The sequence below is a fragment of the Bufo gargarizans genome, chromosome 1, assembly GCF_014858855.1.
Source record: "Bufo gargarizans isolate SCDJY-AF-19 chromosome 1, ASM1485885v1, whole genome shotgun sequence".
Taxonomy (NCBI): Eukaryota; Metazoa; Chordata; class Amphibia; order Anura; family Bufonidae; genus Bufo; species Bufo gargarizans.
The window spans coordinates 467752145-467778852 of record NC_058080.1 but is presented as its reverse complement, the minus strand read 5'-3'; the positions used below and the strand labels follow the sequence as shown (position 1 = coordinate 467778852).

Below are 26708 nucleotides of genomic sequence, written 5' to 3'. Positions count from 1 at the left end.
AATGTTTTAGAAGGTCAGATCAGCATCAGACCCTCACCCCTAAATTTTTAGATAGTCAGCTTAGCAGCAGACCCTAAACCCCTAATTTTTTAGAAGGTCAGATCAGCAGCAGACCCTCACCCCTAATTTTTTTATATGGTCAGCTCACTAGAAGACCCTCACCCCTAATGTTTTAGAGGGTCATATCAGCAGCAGACCCACACCCCTAATTGTTTAGCTAGTGAGCTCAGCAGCAGACCCTCACCCCTAATGTTTTAGATGGTCAGATCAGCAGCAGGCCCTCGCCCCTAATGTTTTAGAGGGTCACCAGCAGGCCCTTGCCCCTAATGTTTTTGAAGTTCACCAGCAGGCCATCAATCATAATTTTTCAAGGGTGTGTATGAGGCCCCTTATGTGTAATGAAGGGTGTATTGGAGTGTAGGTTCCTTGTAATTTTTGGTAGCCCTTTCACTTAGTGCATAGGCTTTATGAGTGTAGGATTCCCACTACATGAACAATTGTATCACAATGTGAATGAGACCCATCCTTTATGCAATGTACAGGTTGTATCGGAGTGCCTCTTCCTTGTAATTTTTGGCAGCACTTGCACTTTATATACAGGAAAGAATGTTTCCTAACAATTTTTCCTCTAAAATCGATTTTATCTTCGGTTTTGTGCGTATTATTGTCAGTCTGTAAAAGTGGTGTACTACTCGGACAACATTGTTCCCAGCAGCGACCTGGGAGTCCAAGATGCATCCAGACATTCTCCCCATGCTGTTCCTGAACCATTTCAGTGGTGTTTCCATCAATTTCTGACTTTTTCATGTGAACCAGACACCCTCCCCTCTTCAGAGCAGGGGGTGCCTGGCTTAATGCTCGGGTTCTCCCATTGACTTCCATTGTGCTTGGGTGCTCGGTAGAGAACTCAAGCATCCCGGGATTTTCTCCTCGAGCACCCGATCACTTTGGTGTCGATCAACACTAATAAGGAGGCAAGTTCTATAGTAATGCTATGAAATGCATGTTGTGCACTAGACTTTATAGTGTACTACATAGCAGGTTGGTACAGGATCCTGAAACTAGGTAAGAATACAATACCGTATGTGCAATTGGGTTAACAACTGGCCCAGGAAAAACAAAGGATATTAGTAAAGGCATAGCCTCACTTTTGGGTAACAATCACCAGTGGGGTGCCACTGGTTGGGCACTCTGCTTTTTAATATGTTACATAGTAGACATTTAATATTTTTTAGATGAGACTAAGCTTTGTGAAGTAATCAACACAGAGGAGGATAATATAACATTGCAGAGAGATTTGAAGAAGCTGGAGTTTTGGGCTCATAGGTTTCCATACCCTTGCAGAATTTATGATTTCTCAACCATTGTTCAGATTATGAATGATAACACAAAAACTTTTCTTTCACTCATGATTAGTAGTTGGCTGAAGCCATTTATTGTCAAACAACTGTGTTTACTCTTAGTAAATCATAATCACAACACAAACTACCCAAATGACCCTGATCAAAAATATACATACCCCGGTTTTTAAAACCATTAACATCAATGACAGCTTGAAGTCTTTTGTGGTAGTTGTGGATGAGGCTCTTTATCTTCTCAGATGGTAAAGCTTCCTATTCTTCCTGGCAAAAAGCCTCCAGTTCCCCTAAATTCTTGGGCTGTCTTGCATGAACTGCACATTTGAGGTCTCCGCAGAGCCGCTCAATGATATTGAGGTCTGGAGACTGAGATGGCCACTCCAGAACCTTCACTTTATTTTGCTGTAGCCAATGACAGGTCGACTTGGCCTTCTGTTTTGGATCATTGTCATGTTGGAATGTCCAAGTACGTCCCATGCGCAGCTTCCGGGATGATGAGTGAAATTGCAGGATCCCAATGGTATTAGGTATTGCCACATCCTTAATGACCAACTGTATAAAAATATCACATGATCTACCCCGTCAGATGAATGCTGTAAAAAACCTGTGTCAAATCAGTCCGTTTTTGTCACCATGCCTTATAAAAGCATAAAAGGGAGTGATTAAAAAGTACTATGTACCCCAAAATAATACCAATGAAAATCTTTGAGACCCCCACACAAGACAATTGGCAGAATAAATGGCTTTCAGAAAATTATAAAACAAAAACAGCATTTTTTTTTCAAAAAGCTTTTATTGTGTAAATTAGCAAAATAAAAGGAGACATATTAGGTATCATCACATCGGTAACGACCTGCTGTATAAAAATATCACATGATCTACTCCGTCAGATGAATGCCATAAAAAAATGGTGTAAAAACTGTAATTTTTTTGTCGCCATGCGTTACAAAAAGCGTAAAAGGAATCAAAAAGTACTATGTAGCACAAAATGGTACCAATGGAAACCACAAAAAAATGAGCCCCCTTACAAGACAATCGGCAGAAAGTAAAAAAATAAAAATATGGGTCTTAAAAACAGGATTTTTTTAAAAAAAAATACTTTGTGTAAAAGTGGCAAAACATAAAAAAATACATAAAATTGGTATCTCTGTAATAATTCTGACCAGCAGAATAAATATAATGTATAATTTTTGCCGCAATAACAAAACCTAAAAAGCAACGGCAGAGCAGCCGCCTTTTCTTCATCCTGCTTGGGATTAAAGTGGTCGGTACACCCCTCAATAAATTCCTTGAGGGGTGTAGTTTCCAAAATGGGGGTTTCTACTGTAGGGGCAAACTACTGTGACATGGCAACCAAAAACTATTCCAGCAAATCTGGTCTCCAAAAACCATATGGTGCTCTTTTACTTCTGAGCCCTGCAGTGTGCCCATACAACAGTTTATGACAATATATGAACATATATGGGGTGTTTTATGTGAACTGCAGAATCAGGGTAATAAATATTGAGGTTTGTTTTGCTGTTAACCCGTTCTGCTTTACTGGAAAAAATGTATTAACATTTTTGCCTTGATTTAGGGTATATTCAATTTCACAACCCCCCCCCCCCCCATGTGCCAGGTGGGAACAGGGATGAGCATCCCTAGCATCGCGGGTGACGTTAAGGAGGCTTGTCCCATCCCTGCCTGCCATTGTCTGCTCTCCACCAACACCAGATGTTTTCATCTGTGTACAGTGAGAAGCAGCAGTGGCGGTGCAGGGACCAGGAGCGGTGCAGGGAGCGGGGTAAGTATATTCCCTCTGAGGGGCCCGGCACATGGGGGGGCTGTTTGTGAAATTGGATAACCCCTTAAAATTTTTGTGAAACATGTAAAGGGTTAACAAAGTTTTTAAAATCTGTTTTAAATAACTTGAGGGATGTTGTTTCTAAAATAGGATCATTTATGGGTGGTTTCTACTACATAAGCCCCACAAAGTGACTTCAAAACTGAATTGGTCCTTAGAAAAGTGGGTACCCATTGCTAATCCTCATACAATGGAGGTGATCACTGCATATAAATCAGCATTAGGCAGCACATGAATGGGAACATCGTTCGTCTGAATGGAGCCTTCATTTTCCACTCATTAATTACTACTAATAATAACGTGATTCGTTGGACTCAGTGCTAATTGTATCTAGATTGTCATGTAACAATACAAAGACTGATCTTTGCCCTTCTAATGGAATGTATGAGCTAACATGATTTCTCTGCTGATCTAGAAAACAAATACAGGACACACCAATGATTTACCAGGCATGAGGCAAACCTTTGCTTATATGATAGCAGAGTTTCATCTATTGCACTCATTTCCATATGGTTCCTAACTGTTATTTTAATATTAATATTTAGTATGTTTATTAATATGTAGTAAGTTAGTAGTTTCTGTGTGTAGTTCAAGCTAATATGCTCATATGGTCAAGTAAAAAACAGTCTGTACATGCAGAAGCATATCTGCAGCCACATCTACATGTTTCCCTTTACACTTTCTGAGTCCCTTTACATTTTATGCGCCCACTTCTACTGCGGTCCTATGCTTGTGAATGTACTGTCATACTGCCTATTTTGTCTAAATTCACCTTATTGTTTAATTAGCTCAGCGTCCATTTAGCTTCTTTGCAAATATTTGCACATGTACTCTACTATATCTCTCAGAAGCAGTTGCATGAATATGTGAATGATACCACCAGCTCTTTTGTAGTTTTGTAAGGTGTATATGCTCTATATTTTGTGGACCTTGAAATGCCATATTTTTCAGGCTATGAGAGACTAAACAGGCCACTTGCAGAAGAGTTTATCTGACCACCGTCTATTGTAGAACTTCCTGTGATGTGTTATGAGGTTCATTGTCTTAAGATACTTTCACACAAGCATTATTGCTGGATCCAGCAGGGTCCAGCAAAAACGCTTCAGTTACCGATAATATAACCATCTGCCTCAGTTTGAACAGATCCGGTTGTATTATCTTTAACTTTTTTTTAACATAGCCAAAACTGATCCGTTTTCAACTCCATTGGAGGACAGAGGACGGATCCATTTTCTATTGTGTCAGAAAAAACGGATCCATCCCCATTGACTTGCATTGGGGGTCATGACGTTTTGCTCTGTATCCCAGGGACGGAAAGAAAAAAGCAGCATGCTGCGGTTTTCTCTCCGGTCTGGAAACTAAACTAAATGGAATGCATTTTGGAGCTTTCCGTTCTGTTCAGTTCAGTTTTGTCCCCATTGACAATGAATGGGGACCAAATTGAAGCATTTTTTTTCCCGGTATGAGCCCCTAGGACGGAACTCAATACCGGAAAACTTTAACGCTAGTGTGAAAGTACCCTTACTTATACAAAAACGTTTGCTACAAAATATGTTTATATAGAAGTTGTCTTGAAAAAACAAAAAACGCACAGATAGTGGAAAGTTCTTTAACTTTTTATACTTGTATGCCATATTGCTTTTATGGGTGTATAACTCATGTAGACTGAGTATAGTAGTAATTAATGTTGCATTGCATGCCGGTCACCTGTGTTTGCACATCAATACTGGATCATTGAAAATAACTACAATGCCCCCTAACTATGTGAAGAACTAACAGGAGACGCAAGCTTCTAGCCAAATATGCTGTATGCTCAGCAAGTCATGCACAAAGCGTGAATCAGAATTTTAGATTGCCCCTAATCTGAAAATTAGCCCCAGACTCTCCAGTAACATGTGTTCCACATAAAGATAAGCCCCTGTCCCTCATGTTTCCTCTTTAGTTCCTCTGCCCCAGGAGTTAGTTCCGTAGTTAGTTCCTCTGCTTTAGAAGAGATTTACCTTAGATCTTAGATGAAACTAAGAAGTTGAGGCATCTCAACAACCGCACACTGCTGCAAAGGTACCAATACGCATTATTCTAAAGTTGATCAACACATATGATTTCAAACAAAACGATGGTTCATTGGGTGAAATGTAGCAAGGAATGATAGTTTTAGCTAACCAATCACAGTCAGCAGCATTTGAAATTTTTGTCCGATGGTTGGACAAAAGATCTTTCATTTAAAGAAAGATTGTTACCAGAAAGATCGTATGTTCTTCATATGTTTTTCATGAATATGTATGGCCAGTTTGAGGAACTGTGACTGCTAATACAAACTACAATATGCATTGCTGTGTCTATGAAACAATCGTTCACCAGGTGATAGTTTGTTCAATAGCTGTTCAACTATCCAACTACGTTTGTATGGTAATAAAAAAAAAAAGTTCTCTGGGATTTGCATATTGATAACCTATCCTCAAGATAGGTCATTAATATGTAAGGTCTGACTCCCAGCACCACCGCTGATCAGCTGTTTGAGGAAGAAGTGGCTTTCACAGGAACTCTGGCTTCCTCACAGCTTAACAAGCACAGTACTGTACATTGTAAAGCGACTGTGCCTGGTATCGCAGCTCAGCCTTATTCACTTGAATAAGGTTTAGCTGTGCCTAGATCATATGAATGATGAACATCAGAAGCCTCTTCATCCAGTTGATTGATGGGGTCCCAGGAGTTGGACCCCACTGAGCTGATATTGATGACCTATTCTGAGGATAGGCCATCAATATGCAAAAAACTCTTCAATGCAAAGAGCTCTCTATTTACAAGATTAAAGGCTATGGATAACTTTTGGCACATGTTTTATTTTTGCATTTTACTTATTTTGTTCTAAAAATCATTTTTCATTTGGCCTTTATTAAAAATTTCAACAATTTTTCTTGTAAAGCTTACACTTTAAGTGCATTTGCAGACCAGCAGGATTTCTGTTTTATACTTAACCCACCAGAGAACTGTTCTGACAGCTGGATCTGTAGGCTTTATCTCTGAACTCCTGACAGCTCATAAACACTCATTTAACCCAAATTTTTGAGTGCTTATGAACTGTCAGGAGTTCAGGGGTAAGGGCTAAAAATCCAACCATCAGAGAGTTTTCTGATGGATTTAGTCTAAAACATACCATATACAGTAGCAAGCTACTGAAATCAGAGTGCGCATGTACAAATAATTCTAGACTAGTCACAAAACAACGCACACAAAACAGATTGAACTTGTAAAAAAACATCCTGAAGTATATATTCATATATAATAATACAATGCTTGCACAATTATTAAAGCAAGTTACTGTACATCAAGGTCTACAATGATAAAATAGAAATGAATGCATAAATTCCTGTCTAGGTATAACAGAAGCATTAATGACAACAACAAAAATAAAGAAACAATAATGAACAGAAAAGTGGTATATGTGCCACAGAGCTTACAATTAAATGTTTTACGTATTCGATGGAAATCCTGCATGAAGTATCTTTTTTCTTAACTACATATAAGGGTCCATTCACAGGTCCGCACATTGCCGGCGAACCGCACATTGCCGGCACTAATAGAACATGCCAATTCTTGTCCTCAATTGCGGAGCAAGAATAGGACATGTTAAATTTTTTGGGGGAAGGGAATTGCGGACCCGGAAGTGCGAATCCATAGAAATGAATGGGTCCGCAATTCCGTTTTGCAAAATGCGGAACGAAATTGCGGACGTGTGAATGGACCCTAAGAAAACTTCTTGGACAGACTCTGTAGGAAAAGTAGTTTTTGGCACTTATTCCAGACCTTTTTACAAACTGACAACTTATACTGTGAGAAGAGAGGAGAAGAGAAAGTCCAGTCCAAGGAAGTGAAGGGCCAAGCAGCCACAACATATTGATCCTGTCCAGCCATGTCGGAAACTTTCATACACTTCAACACAGATTCTAACACATTGTCTAGATCAGAGATGGCGAACCTTTTACAGATTGAGTGCCCAAACTCAAACCCAAAACCCACTTATTTATCGCAAGGTGCCAACACAGCAATTTACCCTGAATACTACAGTCCAGTATAGTATATCTTCCATGCACTTTATAATTTAGCTATAATAGCCTGCCTACAGGCGCTGCCTGTGCTGTTCATAGTGCGCCCTGTGCTGATGAATGGCAGGAAAAGTCAAAGACATATTAGTACACCATATAATTTTTCCAGGGTGCGGGTGCCAACAGAGAGGGCTCTGAGTGCCCCCTCTGGCACTGATCCCACAGGTTCGCCACCAATGATCTAGATGATGCCAAAATTTTACATTTATCTCAATATAATTTCCATTCATTATGTGAACCCAGGATAACATTTAGCAGGTTGTCCATGGGAAAAAACAACAACATTTAGTTTGTTTGCATGTACGATTTAATTAGATTTACTGGTACAGGATAAAGCTGAATTGGTCTTAGGGCCATGGAAACTCTATTTTTACCCCTTGTTCTTGACATAGGAGAGAGCTCCCCTCTTTCACTGTGTGTCGGCATGTGACTAGTAACGTGCAAGAAAGGTTTGGCTGTCTGACTCAGTTCAGTGATGAAACCAGCCCCCTCCTATGTCTCTGAATCGGCCTTGACAAAGAAGGGTTGATCTGAGCTAGACAGTCAACCCTCTTCAGGCACACTGGTCTTGTGGAGAAGGAAAGATCTGTGCTTGTGTCAAAACAAATGTGAAAGTGGAGATCTTCGTACCCAGGCCTGAAAACCATACATCATACAGTACATGACAATCTCTTTTTAACTAAGCCAGAACCAATATTGTACCTCACATGGATTCAGTGCTTACCTTATTTATAGATCCAATTGCTCTGCTAGATTTTCTTCAAGCTGGCAACTCAGGGGGCATGTCCTTTCTCAGGGAGGTGTGTCCTTTATGCTGCTCTCTCCCTGTAATTGTTACAGCTTCTAACAGTAGATGTAGATAGATGTGTGACTTTTCTCTTCTAGCTCAGTAGGTGGATGTGTACATTCCTATAAAAATTAAACACCACGGGGTGCCATTATACATATTAAATTAAAAAGAATATCTCACAACTGGAATAATTTTATGACAGAAACTACTTTACAAAACTACCGATGTAGTAGAGTTAACACACATGATTTATGAGACGTGTTATCTAAACTAAATGCGTTAAGAAAACACTTTGATTGCTTTTCATTGGCTTTTTTTTTCAAGATAACACGATGAGTTAAGAAATTTGAGTTAAGAGCTTGAGTGCTAACCCTGCTACATCTGTAATTCCTTTTTCATGCTGATTTTTATATAAAAATAACAATTAATGGAGACACAACCCGTATATGATAAGCACAAAAATATTTAATTAAATTGCAAAATATGATATTGCTTCAGGCAGAGAAAAGCACATACAGCATATGACCACTTCTGTCAAGAAATGGTGGAGCCACACCATTGAGCGTACAATACTCAATTCCCTCATAACACAGCAAAGCACAATGATCCAGGCACTGCTTTACCATGCTTCTAGACAGGCACTTTATCATATTAAAGAAAATTAAAAAAAGAGAAGTTGATCCAAGGAACCAAAAAGGGGTGAGGGTACAGCAACATGTTAAGGTTTCTTTTGGAAGAAATCAAGGAATCTCAGTGTGGCCACTCCTTTAGAAGCAGAGCATGAATAGATGATGATGAGATTAGAATGTGTCCATGTCAAATGTAGGAAAGTAAATTAACTTAAATCTGAGAGAGGAATTTTTGGATACTGGAGGCAGAGGATACAGGAATGCCATCAGTAAGGGATGTTTAAAACACATGAATTTTTTAGTTTTATTCAAAAGGATCAGAAATTAGGGAATTAGGACAAAAGTTATTTGACAAGCGGGTTAGGAGAGACAAGAGGATACTAAATAAGCATACACAGAGCAAGGAAGAATGATCTTTATTTGGAAAAGGTAATAAGATAAGATGGTTAATATTGATTAAGCTACAGTTGTAGTTGAAAGATGGTGGGTATAGAAATAATTAGACTAATCCAAAGGGGTAACCTGGTGGGCCCAGGTTTTGACACAATAATTGGACCCAAATGTCCAGCAGAACACTAAAAGAAAACCCCATTAGAAACCAAATTTAAAGAAAATCATATGCCATTGTGATCAATTTCTGAATAAACCAATTGACCTTATAGATGACATATCTGCAATTATAACATAAACGTTTATCATACATTGGGTGTGCTTAAAGTTCCTCCAAATCTATTTCCTTTGGTGGATCCAGTCTGACACTGGAGAATTGGATACCTGAGCAGCAGAGGGAATACCTGAGATTGTTAGATAAATTATATTGTAAAGAAGGCTAAATTTTATCTATGTTGGAGGCAGGGTTTGTTGGTGGCCTAAAACTGGTAGCTACTTAAGAGAAGGTAGAATTATATTTGTCCTTGTTTGTCCAACTATAATGTTTTGAAAGTCAGTGAGTTCTCTTGCAGTACTTTCAAGTTCCCTTCTGGGTATTTCTGGTCTTATTTTTGGTGTTTAGTGACATTTTCTGTTATCAACTAGACACTATCACCTACCTAGTATATACCATACATACAAAGCAATGTTAAGCTGGAAAGGTAGAAGGGTTGGTGAAGACAGGCATGAGAGCTGGAATGTATGTGAATAATATTAATGTTCAAAATAATATGCTACGAGGATTATTCATTGAAATTATTAAATATATTTCCTTGAAGATTTACTGCATGACATTTTCTAGCTGCGTTCTGTGATATTAGTTTGAATTACTTTACTTTCCTGTAGAGACTCTTACATATGTGAATGAGGCTATTATGTTCTCTGAACATTGCTAAGTGAATTCATAGAAACAAATTTACAAATTAACTTTGATAGGAATATACTCTTTTTGGAGATTATTTCTTTCCTGTTTATTTCACAGGAGGACATTTATAGATCTCTTGTTTGATTATTTTTTTTTATCTATGCAGAATAATAAATAAAAAAATTGTCATTAATGTGGACAGTCTGCCCTGTTCTACTCTTTCACGTCTCAAATGACCTGTCACCAATCAAAAATAATTAACATATGTATTGTATTTATTCCTATTGGCCATGCGTCCCTGACCATGTCATACTTGCTGTTATGAACTTGACCACGCCTCTTTTATGGAGTTCTGCCCCCGATAGTTTTGGCTTCACATATGTTAATTCGAAGTAACTAGCCACAGAGGTATGACTAGGCACTTGTCTTCTTTACTCTTTACACTTTTGGTCATACAGCATCATGTTGCAGCATGATCTAACAAGAACTTTGACTTCTTGTGAGACCACTCTGCATCATACCTTCTGAAGGGACAGCGTCTCACTCAGTGAGACTCAATGAGACAACAACGCTGCAGAGATGCGTTTGGATTGGTGACTGATCCTCTTTAAGGGTGCAATCTCTTTTCTATCAACTAAACCTCTATTCTGGAGTACTTCAGCCTTGAAACCCCTCCAACACTTTGGTGTAATTGCTTGTGCAAGGTGCAGGAGGGATGTATGGAAGGCGCTAACAAGGTAATACAGCTGACACTTGGTGCAATAACCAGGATTAGAGATAACTCCAATACTAGTTTATTAATGCCTCAGATGCATTGGTCAATAATGGCCACAGCATCTGAGGGGTTAAAGGGAGGGGGCTCCCTCTGTTTTCTGGTCAAAGCCCGAGAAGCAAAATCAACGGATTTTGATTGGTTGCTATGGCAGCCTGTAGCCTTTCATAGTAAACTGCCTGCAAAACATTGCCTGTGGCAGGGGCGGACGGGGGACTTGTTTTGTAGTCGGGTCCAAACTGATGGAAGACAGGGCCAGCAGTAGCACCCCAACAGAGCCAAATACCACAGTCTATCACAAAATACATCCTCAAAACAACACAATTCATTTTTTGCTTTTTCTTTCTTGTGGTACACCTTTTTTTCACCCTTTTGTTTTTAATGTTTTTTTTTAATCTTTTGCTTTTGGCTCCTCTACTTTATCTAATATATATTATTATTCAAATAAAAGTTATGTTTTAGCTACCATGCCCTCTGTGATAGAGTAAAGTATCTAAATCTGTATGTACATGCATACTTTAAATACTTCACTAATAATTTTCTTGTAACCTTTTACTTTGTTTACAATTAATAAAAATAAAAAAATAAAATATCTTAACCCCTTCCCAACTGCCATACGGCTATATATATGCTATCTGCACATACCCTGTGCAGATAGCACGTATATAAACACTATGACAGCTCTTCAATCCAAGCGCTGCAAAACGCTTGGATTAAAGCTTCTGCCCTGCACTGCCGCTGTCACGGACAGTGTAGAGTCCTGTAATGCCTTAATGACTTAATTGGTCCCTTGCCGGCGATCGCTCCAATTGGATTGAGGCAGTGTAAAAGTGCCGGTTTCAGGCTCTGATGTGAACTCTGTGCTATGGCAACCAGACACCTTGCAAAAGCTTCCAGTCGTTGCCATTTATACCTGTACAAAACTAATAGTATTATACTTTGCAATGCAAGAGCTTCAAGATCTTCAAGATCCAAGTGGGGCATGATAAAAAATAAACAAAAAGGGGTGAAAATAAATAAAAGTTAAAAATAAATGTAAAAAAAATTTGAAAAGTCAATTACAAATAAAATAAATTGCATTTTCCCACATCCACTCATTTATAAGAGATTAACATTTTTTTTAAAACAAAATAAAGTACACATAATTTGTATCACCACATCTGTAATGACCTGATCTAAAAATTTATCACAGTACCTGTAACGGCATACAAGGTAATGCTCCAAACTCCCGAATAGCTGCTAGCAGACGAATAGGAAACGCACCCAAGCGGCTTGCACTCCTAGCAATCAGTCTCTAACGGGCACACTGCAGCTGATTTTCACTAATTATTCTATACATAGATTATACATGCTCTGTATAGGAAACCATCATGACATTTCATAAAAGTGAAGCTGCACATCAGCTGACACTTTTCAAGACTACAATATTGGTGGATTTTCCTTAAAATAGTTAATCAATATCAAATGAGCTAACTGAAGCAGCTATGGCACTCTAGCTTGGGCCATACCCCTTAATTTTTTACCAGGCACAGTTTTAGACATTTTGTAGCAGCTGTGCTTGGTATTACAACATAGACCTATTCGCTTAAAGAGGACATGTCCCCAAAAAATGCAATGCAATCTGACCGCACCATATTGTAGAGCAGGAGAAACCGAGCAGATTTATATATCTACAAACCGGATTCCAAAAAAGTTGGGACACTAAACAAATTGTGAATAAAAACTGAATGCAATGATGTGGAGATGGCAAATGTCAATATTTTATTTGTAATAGAACGTAGATGACAGATCAAACGTTTAATCCGAGTAAATGTATCATTTTAAAGGAAAAATACGTTGATTCAAATTTTCACGGTGTCAACAAATCCCCAAAAAGTTGGGACAAGTAGCAATAAGAGGCTGGAAAAAGTAAATTTGAGCATAACGAAGAGCTGGAAGATCAATTAACACTAATTAGGTCAATTGGCAACATGATTGGGTATAAAAAGAGCTTCTCAGAGTGGCAGTGTCTCTCAGAAGCCAAGATGGGTAGAGGATCACCAATTCCCACAATGTTGCGCAGAAAGATAGTGGAGCAATATCAGAAAGGTGTTACCTAGGGAAAAATTGCAAAGACTTTGCATCTATCATCATCAACTGTGCATAACATCATCCGAAGATTCAGAGAATCTGGAACAATCTCTGTGCGTAAGGGTCAAGGCCGTAAAACCATACTGGATGCCCGTGATCTCCGGGCCCTTAAACGACACTGTACCACAAACAGGAATGCTACTGTAAAGGAAATCACAGAATGGGCTCAGGAATACTTCCAGAAACCATTGTCAGTGAACACAATCCACCGTGCCATCCGCCGTTGCCAGCTGAAACTCTACAGTGCAAAGAAGAAGCCATTTCTAAGCAAGATCCACAAGCTCAGGTGTTTTCACTGGGCCAGGGATCATTTAAAATGGAGTGTGGCAAAATGGAAGACTGTTCTGTGGTCAGACGAGTCACGATTCGAAGTTGTCATCCGGACCAAAGAGGACAAGGACAACCCAAGTTGTTATCAACGCTCAGTTCAGAAGCCTGCATCTCTGATGGTATGGGGTTGCATGAGTGCGTGTGGCATGGGCAGCTTGCATGTCTGGAAAGGCACCATCAATGCAGAAAAATATATTCAGGTTCTAGAACAACATATGCTCCCATCCAGACATCATCTCTTTCAGGGAAGACCCTGCATTTTTCAACAAGATAATGCCAGACCACATTCTGCATCAATCACAACATGAAGGATCCGGGTACTGAAATGGCCAGTCTGCAGTCCAGATCTTTCACCTATAGAGAACATTTGGCGCATCATAAAGAGGAAGGTGCAGCAAAGAAGGCCCAAGACGATTGAACAGTTAGAGGCCTGTATTAGACAAGAATGGGAGAGCATTCCTATTTCTAAACTTGAGAAACTGGTCTCCTCGGTCCCCAGACGTCTGTTGAGTGTTGTAAGAAGAAGGGGAGATGCCACACAGTGGGGAAAACAGCCTTGTCCCAACTTTTTGGGGATTTGTTGACACCATGAAATTCTGATTCAACATATTTTTCCCTTAAAATGGTACATTTTCTCAGTTTAAACTTTTGTTCCCTGATTTATGTTCTATTCTAAATAAAATATTAGAAGTTGGCACCTCCACATCATTGCATTCAGGTTTTATTCACGATTTGTATAGTGTCCCAACTTTTTTGGAATCCGGTTTGTACTTCAGTAAAACGTTCTACCTTCTGTGAACAGCATCGGTACAGGAGGGAGGTGTTATCAGTGACTGATAGCATCGTGTGCATACAGTGTGTATACAGAGATAGCTGTCAGTCACTAATAACTCCTCCCTCCTGTACCGATATCTGTCTCCAGATGTAAATGTAAAAATTGCAAGTTTAACTGAATCTTTTCCAACTAATATATATATATATATATATATATATATATATATACACACACACACACACACACACACTCAGCTTCTCCTTCTCTATAACATGGTGCTTTCAGATTGCATTGCATTTTTTGGTGGCAAGTCCTCTTTACGTGGATCTGGAGTGAAAAAAGCTGCAGTAACAGGAACAACTACTACAAGATGTCAGAAGCTGGTAATCATTAAAGGGGAGGAGATGCTGGTTGGAGTCATTCGGCTGATCATTGAGGGGCCTGGAATTTGACCATCCACAGATCTGATACTAATGGTCTATCCTAGTGATGGCTAACCTCCGGCACTCCAGCTGTGTTAAAACTATGACTCCCAGCATGTTCCATTCATTTCTATGGAGTTCTGAGAACAGCCAAGCAAGCATGCATTTTGGCAGTTGTAGTTTTGCCAGAGCTGGAGTGCCGGAGGTTAGCCATCACAGGTCTATCCTAAGTCTCAGAAACTGTCATCATAAATTAAGCGCATCTTCAGACGGCATCATGTGCAGTACCCCATGCACTTAATGACACAGTATGGACAACATATAATTAACATCTTGCCTCATTGTGTTAGGTTGTCCAGGTGATGGACCTGGTCCAACCCTGACTAGTTAATCTGTTTAGAAAGTCTAGCCTGAGCAGTGCAAAGGAGAGCATTGAGTGTTACAGCTCCTGCACAGCTAGGCCCAGCTTCAGAGAACCCTAATCTCTGAGTTTACAATTGTCATGAAAGCAACCCTACTACTAAAGTACTCTAGAGAGAAGGAAAGACCAGACATCTTAGAAGGTTGAAAACTTGAAAGGCCATGTAAGCTTTCGACAGCATTGTACTGTGCTTGTTTAAGGTAGAATGGCTTTGCTGATGTGGAAGAATTATTGCTGATGCAACCTTCATACTTTGAGACGGATTGGCTACCCATATCCAGGGCTCGAGTCCTGCAGGAACGCGTGGGAACGGCGTTCCTGCACTTTTTTCTTAGCAGGAACGCCGTTCCCTTTCAGCAGGGCAGCGCATTGTGCCCCTCAACACTGTCGGCGCCCCGCTCTGGCGCAGCATGAAGAGAGGGACTGACAGGAGGGAAGCGCCTCAAGTGTATCGTGGCCGAGCTCTGTCCGGTCCGTGGTACAGGAGCTTTTGTTTCCTGTACCCGGCCGGACTGACAGGAAGTGCTCACTTAGTGTGCACTTCCTGTCAGTCCGGCCGGGTACAGCAAATGCTCCTGTATCACGGACCGGACAGAGCTCGGCCACGCTACACCCGAGGTGGGTGGGGAGAAAGAGAGAGTGACAAGGGAGGGAGGGAATGAAAGAGAGAGTGACAAGGGAGGGAGGGAATGAAAGAGAGAGTGACGAGGGAGGGGGGAGAAATAGAGAGTGACAAGGAAGGGAGGGGGGAGAAAGAGAGTGACAAGGGAGGGAGGATGGGGGGAGAAAGAGAGTGACAAGGGAGGGAGGATGGGGGGAGAAAGAGAGTGACAAGGGAGGGAGGGGGGAGAAAGAGAGTGACAAGGGAGGGAGGGGGGAGAAAGAGAGTGACAAGGGAGGGAGGGAGGGGGGAGAAAGAGAGTGACAAGGGAGGGAGGGAGGGGGGAGAAAGAGAGTGACGAGGGAGGGAGGGGGGAGAAAGAGAGTGACAAGGGAGGGAGGGAGGGGGGAGAAAGAGAGTGACCTTCCCTGCCCTTTGCGTGCCGTGACTTCACGCGGAGGCACTGGATCTTGGGTGAGTTCCCACACTTTTTTTCCCAGGACTTGTCCATGTTTCTGGGGTCCTGTCTAGGCTAGACGCGTTTCGGGGTATCACATTACCCCTTCCTCAGTAGCTAGCGTGATACCCCGAAACGAATCTAGCCTAGACAGGACCCCAGAAACTTGGACCACTTGGGAATCTGGAGAATCGACTGGATATCTATTAAGAAGGAATCGTCTGTCACATGAATGGCTCACTTGGAATGCAACCTGTAAGGCCTGAGTCCATGTGGAAGGCCTGAATACATGTGCCAAACAATTGCCAGTGTGTAAATCTATTGACGAACTATCGGTCTACAGACGCAGAGGACCACATTATTACCTTCGTTGAACTATCAAGGGAGACGGTAAGACCATTTGATTTTATCCAGCGATTTTATCCAGCACCTTTATTCATATGACTTTTAGTCCAGTGGGTCGCTGCTGGTGGATGTGATAAGCGGGACGCCACTTAAAGTTGGTTCAGTGGACCACGTATTGGGACTGTAGTTTTGGATACCCCTGTGATCAAATCGAATAGGACAATATTAGAGGACACCGTTTATTGCTACCAGTATCTGACTTTTCCATACAAATATTCGGCTGAATATTTATACGAACATTTTATTATCGAGTATTCCAATTTTATTCCTCAAATTTTATTACATTTTTAGATCTCTATTTTCCAGTTGTTTTATATGATATTACTGCATGTTGTGTGTTTTTATATATATATTAATATTTAGTGTCTACTATTACCACCAATATATACTGTTGCTCAGTGCTATTGCTATATATGCTAATACATTTCAATAGGTTCAGATATCCTGAGAGTGCCCAGTTAATTTTATTCTATATAATGGTTTTATTTCACAAATTTTTTATTAGAAAATCATAGCATACATCATCTTCCACAATGTCATATTACCGTACAGTACAGTATAATTTGCTCATCACATTACAAGTATGCAGGATAGAAGACATTGGATGTAAAGTTTTCATTTATATGAAAGAAAAAAAAAAAAAACAAGGCCGTGAAAGAACGACCTGCACAAAGCAGCACATATGTCTTCAAATATACCCCAACTACCACCAGGTAGGAGCCCCAGTACTAGGGTGTGCCCGTAGGGAAGAAAATATGAAATTCCCTCATCTCTAATCACCACCCTCACAGCCACCACAACTACTACTCACATCCTCCAGACTCTCATGGAGGTTTTGACTTCCAAAACTGCATCAAGAAACCTGACCATGGACCGTACCCAAAAGCTTCAAATTAGGCATTTGGAAGTTTACTTTTTTTTCTTATATATTGGGCATGCTGAATCATATTGTACTTACAATGACAAAGATAATCTCATGTAACCCACAAAGACATTATTGCGATAAGATGATGGATACCACATAAAAGCCAAGCGACTTAAAAGAGGTTTCTGTCGAAGTCGTAGCATGATATTGTGCGTTATGTTTAGCATGTACGTTATGCTTATCGACTTCTCAATTTGCTGTGATAGCAAATGGTACGTTTCAGATATAGTGTATGACCAAAATATACCATTTGAATTTATGGGTTATGATAGTGATTGACTACTAGTGATCATAATATACAGACGTGGACAAAATTGTTGGTACCCTTTGGTCAATGAAAGAAAAAGTCACAATGGTCACAGAAATAACTTTAATCTGACAAAAGTAATAATAAATTAAAATTCTATAAATGTTAACCAATGAAAGTCAGACATTGTTTTTCAACCATGCTTCAACAGAATTATGTAAAAAAATAAACTCATGAAACAGGCATGGACAAAAATGATGGTACCCCTAACTTAATATTTTGTTGCGCAACCTTTTGAGGCAATCACTGCAATCAAACGCTTCCTGTAACTGTCAATGAGACATCTGCACCTCTCAGCAGGTATTTTGGCCCACTCCTCATGAGCAAACTGCTCCAGTTGTGTCCGGTTTGAAGGGTGCCTTTTCCAGACTGCATGTTTCAGCTCCTTCCAAAGATGCTCAATAGGATTGAGGTCAGGGCTCATAGAAGGCCACTTTAGAATAGTCCAATTTTTTCCTCTTAGCCATTCTTGGGTGTTTTTAGCGGTGTGTTTTGGGTCATTGTCCTGTTGCAAGACCCATGACCTGCGACTGAGACCAAGCTTTCTGACACTGGCTAGTACATTTCTCTCTAGAATTCCTTGATAGTCTTGAGATTTCATTGTACCCTGCACAGATTCAAGACACCCTGTGCCAGACGCAGCAAAGCAGCCCCAGAACATAACAGAGCCTCCTCCATGTTTCACAGTAGGGACAGTGTTCTTTTCTTGATATGCTTCATTTTTTCGTCTGTGAACATACAGCTGATGTGCCTTGGCAAAAACTTCGATTTTTGTCTCATCTGTCCACAGGACATTCTCCCAGAAGCTTTGTGGCTTGTCAACATGTAGTTTGGCATATTCCAGTCTTGCTTTTTTATGATTCGTTTTCAACAATGGTGTCCTCCTTGGTCGTCTCCCATGTAGTCCACTTTGGCTCAAACAACGACGGATGGTGCGATCTGACACTGATGTTCCTTGAGCATGAAGTTCACCTTGAATCTCTTTAGAAGTCTTTCTAGGCTCTTTTGTTACCATTCGGATTATCCGTCTCTTAGATTTGTCATCAATTTTCCTCCTGCGGCCACGTCCAGGGAGGTTGGCTACAGTCCCATGGATCTTAAACTTATGAATAATATGTGCAACTGTACTCACAGGAACATCTAGTTGCTTGGAGATGGTCTTATAGCCTTTACCTTTAACATGCTTGTCTATAATTTTCTTTCTGATCTCTTGAGACAGCTCTTTCCTTTGCTTCCTCTGGTCCATGTCGAGTGTGGTACACACCATATCACCAAACAACACAGTGATTACCTGGAGCCATATATATAGGCCCAATGGCTGATTACAAGGTTGTAGACACCTGTGATGCTAATTAGTGGACACACCTTGAATTAACATGTCCCTTTGGTCACATTATGTTCTGTGTTTTCTAGGGGTACCATCATTTTTGTCCATGCCTGTTTCATGAGTTTATTTTTTTACATAATTCTGTTGAAGCATGGTTGAAAAACAATGTCTGACTTTCATTGGTTAACATTTATAGAATTTTAATTTATTATTACTTTTGTCAGATTAAAGTTATTTCTGTGACCATTGTGACTTTTTCTTTCATTGACCAAAGGGTACCAACAATTTTGTCCACGTCTGTAAATGATTGGTAGCACCCATATTGTGACTTACTTTACTTAATGCTACAAACTTTCAGAATCAAATATGGCTGCAAACTGAACTGTGTGTATAACATCTTCTGATAGGAATTAAAAGGTGTTGCCTGGTGCTAAAGTCTGGTATATCTAACTCTTTAAAGGGAACCTGTCACCTGGAAAGCACATATTAAACCAACCACAGTACCTTAAAGTATCCCCCAGTGTGTTGCTAATCATGATTTTATTTCCTCATTCTGTCTCCTCATATTTGTTAAAATCACAGTTTTAATGTCTGTTGGCACCTTCTCCAAGTCAGGCTTGAAGTCAAGAGGGCAGTGGCCTCCTTGCTTCAAGGCACGATAAACCCGCCCCTTACTTCTCCTCTCTACAGTGTGATGGACATCTTGCCGTGATGCTGGGACCATGCTCTTCTTGCGCATGCGCCATTTAGTTCCATTGCCCTCGCACCCGGCCTTGGCTTCTCGTCTTTAGTGTGAGCGTGATCACTGACTTGAGTTCTCCAGCGCCTGAAGCTAGTGATCACGCTCATGCTAAAGACGAGAAGCGACGGCCAGGCACGAGCGTGATGGAACTGAACGTTGCATGCGCAGTCTGCAAAATGAAGGTGGTGAGTGAGGGAGCGCTGTCCCGGCATCACGGCAAGATGTCCATCACACTGTAGAGAGGAGGGGTAAGGGGCGGGGTTATCGTGCCTTGAGGCAAGGAGGCAGTGTCAGTGTGTATAAATAGCTTAGCTCAGACCTAAGTTAGGCTGTGCAAAAGTGTGCAGTTGTTGTGTGCTGTTCTGTGCAGTGCCATGCAGTTCAGTTCGGTTCAGTTCGGGGTGAGGTAAATCCAAACCAGTTCAGATGAGCTCATGTAAATCCAAGTGAGAGTTCAGTTCAAAGCAGTTCTCTCATGAGTCTACAAGAAAGCAACAGCAATGTAGCTAAATACCTGGAGGGCGGCCCATTCCTAGCCTCTCTACTCTGTCCCTGTCGGTTCCATAGCCCAGGGTTAAGGCCTGCAAGTATTCTTCCGAGGTGAGCAATCCACTACTATAGATCGCTCTTCCAGGGTGACCAATGTCTAAACTGCATGCAGCCGAGTATTTAAGTAATTATCACGTTTATGGAAGACAAAGGATTAGCAAGATAGATTAGCAAGATAGTCATTACCTGAGGACTTATTAGGCACCTTTGTATTGGATGTAGGAGACCGCATGAAGCATCCACACCTCCAGTTCAAATCCTGAGGACAGTTAGGCCAACTGTCAGAACAACATTGGAATAGAAGTTTCAGGATTCAGAAAAGCACCTTTAATCAAGGATTAGGATCAGGCGGGAGTTGTTACCAGTGTAAGACTTTCATTATTACCAGCCTAGTCTGAGCAGTAGCTTTCTTATGTATTACAAGAGCCTGTACATCATTGACGATTTGTATTTCCCTTTCCCCATATGCATGGGAGATTGTGCTTAATGCCGGATTATATCAAGAGATTGTTTAATGCAATTGCATGTATTGTTATCAAGAGTCATCATCAGTAAAGTGCCATTTGGAGTTTCACCCTGCTTGCCTCAGACTCAGTTCCTCTATTAACACTATAGTAAATATTTGTACCTCCATACAAAAGGTACTGGCGTCACGACTGCAAGGGACCTTGCCACTGGCACATTAATACAGACCACCAAAGGCACCTCAAACCAACATCTGGCCAGTGTCTCTTACACCAGAGTGTGCCCCCAGAGTATCCTTGTGCTATTCTCCTTTTCACTTATGCGAGCCTGCCCAGGGACGACATAACCATGAGTAACCAGAACTGTATTTACCTCGGCCCACCTATTGCTCACACCGTGACCTCACACATAATTCCCCTGCAAGGTCTGGCTCCCTGCATATCCTAATTGCTCAATTTTTCCAGTGAAAAGAAATGGAAACCAGCTTCGGACTAGGCTTACCAGAAGAAATGATTCTGATGGCCCACCCCTCTGTGTATACAAGACATGTACACATCTACTTAAGTAGTTGCTATTGCACATTCAGGACTTTAATAAGGTTTAATAGGATATCTGGTTCATGGACAAACATAGATGACAAAGGACCCCAATGTCTGAAAAATAATGAAGTAGTAGATGTTCTATTTCTGCACCTATGCTAAGGCCACCTGAGATCTGGTTATTGTTTTCAACTCTAGCTTCTGTTAGACTTTTGCCCTGTGTCAGAGCTTGGGCCCACTAGAAGTTCCTCTGGTACTTTGGTGGGCCATTCCAACCTCGAACCTGGAAATATTAAAGAGGTTAGCAAGTGTCAATTATCATGTAGAGAAAGTTATTACAAACCACTCACTAACTGTATTGTTATTAGTAATATAGCTTCCTTTGCTGGCTGGATACATTTTTCCATTGCATTATACACAGCTCATTTCCATGGTTATGACCACCCTGTAATCCATCATCAGTGGCCGTGCATGCACACTATAGGAAAAAGTACCGGCCTCTCTGCTGGCCAGGACCATAGGAGCGCACATAGGCTGGTGCTTTTTCCTATAGTGTGCAAGCACAGCCATACTGCTGGATTTAAAGATGGCCGTAACCATGGAAACAAGCAGTCTATAATGTGATGGAAGAATGAATCCAGCCAGCAAAGGAAGCAATATGGATAATAACAATACATTAGTAAGTGTCTTATATTAACTTTATATAATACATGCTATTTGCTGGAGCGAGACAACCTCTTTAATTCAATGTGATCTGTCATGATCCATTGGGGTTATTTATTTATTCAATTTTTTATTGCCGCTGTAAAAACTGAAAAAAGTATTACTAAGCCTAAAAGAAATGTAGTCTACCAATTTTTGTCCCACTTTTACACTAGTCTACAGTATGTAGAGGAAAGCTTAACGTTCAACACAATTTACTACTTTAAGTATGTAAAAACAAGTCTTGTATGCCTCTTAGGCATATTGTGAGGGTATACGTTTTTTTTCTCCTCTGCAAATTCTCACCAAAATGGTTTATGTTTAGCTGCCTATTTTACAGATTTCAAAGAAACCCTGTATGTGTTCTGATCCTGCTGTACTGTGTTATGCCTTCCATCTACTCAAAGGGGACTGTTACCCCTTTTACTGCCAATCACATATGCAACATAATATGTCATGATACTGTGCTAGAACCTGAGAATCATATAAAAGCTTTCAAATCATGCCAGGCTCGATATTCTGACAATAGATCTTGGCATCACCTTAGCTTTCAAATAATACCAGGCTCAATATTCTAGACACACTATCTGGAGTCCAGAGTTTGTTTGAGATCAGAGAGCAGCATGAAAAGTTTTACTTCCTGGTTTTGTGTCTCTCTAAGATAGGGCTGGGAGAGGACACGTTGCAAGTGACACAGGAAGAAAGATCAGAGCCTTCTACAGTAATCATTCCCCTTGCCACCAGTGTGTTCCACTCTATAATACTCTTCTTATCAATCAGAGAAAATTTGTGACATCTGTCAGATTTAGGGTACATAATACATTTACATCAGGTGCTTGCACTGACCAATAGGCTGGCTGGTTCAAAGTCTCTGGCCTAGCCAAACTACTTGTGTTATCCAGAGCGGTCTCCTCTCCAGATGTGAGCACTCTCTCTGGTGGCCCCTTCAGTAACAACAGTACAAATTTGGTCAATGGCGTAGGCAGCAAAAGTCTTGTAAGATCTCAGGGACTCTAGCAGGCCTAACAGCAGCTAGTTTCTCAGCAGGCACAACTCCAACCATGGATCCTCATTGCTAACAAATTTGCCGCAGATGTGCCTTTGCTCAGGAGCCCTCTGTCATACACCTATTTACTGCATGACCTAGCCCTGTGATGGCTAACCTCCGGCACTCCAGCTGTGGTAAAACTACAACTCCCAAGATGTACAGTTGCTTGGCTGTTCTTAGAACTCCATAGAAATAAATGGAGTATGTTGGGAGTCGTAGTTTAACCACAGCTGGGGTGCCGAAGGTTAGCCATCACTGTTCCACAGCCCATATGTCTCAATGACAGTACCACATGTGACCCCTGATATCAGCCAATTTGTGTCCACCAATAAAATCTTTAAAGTACAGTACACGCAAAAATACAATGACTGCAATAAAATATATGTTAAATTCCACATACAATCCAACTAGTTTAACATAGCATATTACAGAATCAATAGCATAAGATAACGATCTCTGCTTCAGGTGCCAAGCAAATTTGTAGGAGAGGGTGTAGCCTGAGAACTGAGATGCACTCACCTGTTAAGGCTTCTGACTTGGAGCAGAGAGGCAGGAAGGGTCTTGGCTTCAGAGCTGGTTAGTTAGATTTGTGCTCTACCGTACTAAGATTCCGCATATTCCGCATTGCTACTAATGAATTTCACTTATTGAACTTTCTACCTGGTAGATTTTTATGGTAGTTTGCTCTCTGCATATTGTAAGTATTTTTTGCGTTTTCTACCCAGCTCATTTACTTGACCGTCTTTTGCCTTTTCCCTTGTATTTGCTAATGTGTATGACCTTGGACCATTTTCCTGACTACTCTCTTGCCTTGTGTTTTTCGTGCTGTTTGTCTGTCTTGGTTGTGACCCAGTTTGTCTCATTTGTGGATTCTGGTTACTGATTTGGCTTTGCCCTTAGAGTACCTACCTGGTGAACTCAAAATAGGATTCCATACCAACCACAGGAAATGTTAGCTAGTTAGGTTTCTGAGTGAGCTGCTGTTCCACTGTAGGTATGGCCCCTTAGGGTCCTTCTAATGATAGGTGTTTTACAGAGCAAATTTACAAACTCTTGCTGAATTGGGTATCTAGCGTCAAGTCTGGCATTGAATGTGTATTTTCTGGACAGATCGTAGTACTTTCAGTCAAGGATTACATTTCATAACATATAATAGTCATTACGTGATGGATTACCATTGTTTACTGGTGGTCTGCAGTTAGGATATACTTGCATGAAGGAGGTGGTTCAGTGATAGTCCTTGTTACATCACCCCTTTATACTCCATATTTGCTTAATGAGTGCCATCCTCAGACTTCTCGGTCTATATCACCGGGCATGCAGCATCTGAGCCTAGGATGTTGAGATGACTGTTTTCCACACTTGAGTGGCTATTCCCCTCACAACTTCTTGTGAACCTGTAGCACTCTGGCCATCCATCGGAGGTCTCTACTCCTAGTGTGACTTGCGTAGCTTGGCTGGAAGGCTATACTGAGGTTTCAGGCAAGGTGACTCCTCCACCCTGACAGCTCACTCCGGTCCTGTCTGCAGAGGAGCAGCTGCTATAAGATCAGTTCATTGCTTGCTAGGTTGGGCGTCTGAACCAAGACGCCCAACCTAGACGTGAACCCAGGCTTTGGTGGTGCTGGATTTTCTCCTTGTGTTCAGAGCTACTTTCCAACTTAGGCACCCGTAGTTGAGCAGAGGGTTTCACTATGATTTTTAGCTTCCTAGGCTTTTCAGTGGCTATTGTACCCTAAATGCTCAGGTTTCCTTTGACATTGACTACTGCTTTTGCCAATGGGAACAAAAAAATTGTCCATTTGATATAGTGCACGGCACTCGTATTAAAGTGATCAGAAAAAGTTCATTTTATTGCCCATCCCAAGATTAAATGTTATAACACTGGCCAACGTTTCGGTCCACCAGGACCTTGTTCACCGCCTTAGTGGTGTAGATTTGGAGGCATCGGGTGGACTTATATATCTACATTGAATATTACCACTGAGCACTGGAACCTATACGAAATTGGAGTGCCATCCACTATATATTATTGCATTTCATATAGAGGACACAACTACTTAATTTAAAGTGCATTTACATCTTCAGTAAAGTGCATCATCACAGTTTCACAGCACAAATTCATAAGCATTATCCATACCAATTGAAAAAAAACACAGCATCTGAATACAGTCAAGGATGATCCATTAGTACTTAACCATTCCAGGAGCCAATTCAGTTGATGTGGAGAAGCAGCTTGTTCACACACGCAGTCTGCAGTGTTTCCTGGACTTGGGAGGATCCTCTGACACACTGTTACACAGCTATCTGTACTCTTCAATCTGCTTCCCTTACCTGGGACCTCTCTGGGTCCTGTAACACAGTCAGCCTTAGAATCTCTTCCTTCATCCAACTTGTCAAACTCCACCTCCCCTTATCCAAGACTGCAAGGGTATCTGTGCAGACTGCAGGGCTTTAAAGGGGTTGTGTTACTTCAGCAAATGTAATTTATCATGTAGAGAAAGTGAATACAAGACACTTACTAATGTACTGTGATTGTCCATATTGCTTCCTTTGCTGGCTGGATTCATTTTTCCATCACTTTATAGACTGCTCATGTCCATTGTTATGACCACCCTGCAATCCATCAGTGATGGTCGTGCTTGCACACTATAAGAAAAAGCACCAGCCTCTCTGGTAGCTGAGAATGAGGGAGCGCACATAGGCTGCTGCTGATATGCAGTTATCTTAGCTTAGCGGAGCAGGCAGAAGCAGGAGCCGCTCTTCTCAGCTAATCCTGGCACAGCATATGGTTGCAGAGTATCCATGTGCTATGCCACGGGCAGGAGCAACAATATGTGCTCCTGCCTGTACTCACTGCGCTGCGGCCCCATTCATAAAATGACTACAGCCTGCACTCCGTACACCGCTGAGCTGTCAACGGTGTACAGAAATTTCAATTTTAAGTGCACAGGGAATGGTTCGCTTTAGGGAAGGGAAACTGTAATAAAAATACAGAATCCATTATTAAAGTATATTAGAAAAACTATTATTATTGCATTAGGGACATCTTATTAAAATTTTACTCAAAGGTTCAGTTACTCTTTAATGTAAGAAAATTAAAAAAGTAGCTACAAATTAAAGATATGTATAATAGCACAATATATCAGAAAGCCCACATTATAGCAAACAGCCATCATAATGTTATTTCCCACCAAAAGGTGCAATGTTCTTGCACCTGATTGGGCCCCTTCAACATGTGGGCCCCATAGCAAATGTTATGGATGCTATGGCTAGAGTTACATCAATGCCCTGTAGGGTGGCTACATCTAAATGACATAACCCCACAAAGCCCCACATGGTGCAGCTTTGTAGCCTTAAGATAAATCGATTTCAAAGTAGACAATCTGAATCAGCCACTGCTATACAACTCTTTTAATATTTCTTTAAAATTCGGCTCCACAGCTGCAGAGGCCCTGAATGGCCAAAGAAAACTTTTGTAAGGATTTTCAATTGCACTGCATTCTGGTATAGAATTTTGTTTTGCTCTGGTCAGTGACTGTGGTGGTGTCACCATAGAGAGATTCCAAGTAGTCAATATTAGCGTCCATTTTATCTCTGCTATAGAGGCAGAACTAGTGTGGGCGCTCGGTGTAATCTAGCCACAGTTCCAACCGTTCTGAAGGTAAGACAGATTTCCCACCAAACTTGTGCATGTTTATGAAGACCAGTTTTATAGGAATGATTATAGGTGTTGGCCCTGTGTTGCTGGTGACCTCTGGGTTCTTTACA

General features: G+C 40.9%; 1 protein-coding gene and 1 long non-coding RNA gene across 5 annotated transcripts in view; one reads left to right on the top strand and one right to left on the bottom strand.

The window, feature by feature from the left end:
• Positions 1-26708, top strand: part of SYK (spleen associated tyrosine kinase) — a 164538-nt gene that overhangs the window by 11122 nt on the left and 126708 nt on the right. The gene's annotated exons all lie outside the window — the stretch shown is intronic.
• LOC122922663 lies at positions 8041-25250 on the bottom strand. The gene is made up of 3 exons (XR_006387167.1): positions 25136-25250; positions 16294-16472; positions 8041-8216 (listed from the first exon to the last, which is right to left on the bottom strand). It is a non-coding gene; the product is annotated as an uncharacterized LOC122922663 (long non-coding RNA).